The sequence below is a fragment of the Microcebus murinus genome, chromosome 9 (assembly GCF_040939455.1).
Source record: "Microcebus murinus isolate Inina chromosome 9, M.murinus_Inina_mat1.0, whole genome shotgun sequence".
In the NCBI taxonomy this organism is placed as follows: domain Eukaryota; kingdom Metazoa; phylum Chordata; class Mammalia; order Primates; family Cheirogaleidae; genus Microcebus; species Microcebus murinus.
Window position 1 is genome coordinate 57,540,191 of NC_134112.1, and position 1,671 is coordinate 57,541,861.

Consider the following 1,671-nt stretch of genomic DNA (forward strand, 5'->3'; position numbering starts at 1 on the left):
ATATAATTTCATTCAGCTCACTCTGAATGATCACTACAAACATATTTAGTGTAATAACTCACAAATCTTACTCAGAATTTTCAAGTTGAATTTAAAAATACTATAATAAATTTCAATATACAATAGAGCAGTTGTGACTAAATTATCTCCTAGCTATGATTTTCCCCACATTGTTGAGTGAAAATGTCTTCCAAGAAAGTGAAAAAGTCTACAAATAAACTATATGAGTATATAAGACCAAAAAAGCCTATACATTTGAAAGAAAATTTAGAAGCGATAAAAAATACTGAAAGGGATAAATGTATAAAGGACATAGCTTGGCACCTACATCTACTGTCTGTGTTATTTTGCTATGTGTGAGAAGATTTTAAAAATTGTGATAGTGTTGTTGTTTCCATAAAGATTCGCCATGTTTCTCAAGCACAAGATGATATATTTGAAAAACTAGAGAAACATCTTGTGCAGTGAATTGATAGCCACAATAAATGTGGGATGCCATGAAGTGCTGCATTGCTATGGCAGAATTCTTGGCAGAGTTCTTAGACGTCTTTGAGGATCAGCAGAGGGACTACAGAGAGTGTAGATTTGATGAAGGCAATGAGTTTCAAACCAAGTTAAGGATGGTTCAAGAAATTTGCGAGGCCTGTAAACTTACAAGATGTGAACAACTTGGATAAAGAGCCTTGAACTGATACTAGAGCTGCAGTAGTTCTCCCAGTGAATTACAGAGACCTAATGGCAAAGGTGCCATTTGGGTGCAAATTTTTAATCTTACCAAAACTTGGCTTTTTTTGTAAGTAAATGATTTCTTATATATTTATCTCAGAAGATGGGAGCTAATGGGCCAAGGCTTGTTACCAGGTGGGTTATATTAATAATGAACCTGAGTTGTATTAGAAAAATATCAAGGCCAGTCTTAAGCTTGGTAAAGTTCATTCTCCTCTTCATCTAACTATATGAATCATATATTAATACAGTTGTAGAGAAGCGAGAATAATAATAGACAATCTTTACATTCCTTACTGAAAAGGAGATTAAGACTACATCACATAGGTTCTTGAATACAAAGTGGGATGAACTTTATTCTTTAGATACTAAAGAAGTTTCTTTAGAAACTAAAGAATAAAAATATCCACCTAAGGAAGTGATGTGGTAAATTTTGTGCTTTTAGAATATTCTATCTGGTAGCAGTGTCTAGAAATGATGGGAAAAGAGAGAGATTGAAAACAGAGAAAACAGAAAGCTAATGTTTTAGTATAAGAGAGAAATAATAATATCCTGAACTAGTAAACTAGCAGTGGAATGGAGAAAAAGTCATACTTGAAAGCCATTTTTTGTTTGGAATCTATATAATTTGGGAACTGATTGAATTTAGGAGGCGAAGATCATACAGCATTCCAAAGCTTGAGAGAGTGGCAGTATAATAACTTTAACTTGGCAATCCAGGAGGAGAGGTAGGTTTAATAATTCAATAAATGTTTATTGCACCCTTACTATGTACCAGGCATTGAGCTAAACATCATGTATTAAAAGATGAATAAGGCATAATGTTTTCTCTTAAGTAGTTTGAAGTTTATTGAGGAATGTGTGAAATAAGATGAAAAGTGAGATTTTAGAATGAATTTGAGTTGCCAAGAGATCTCCTAGGAAAGAATGTTCAACAGGCATTAG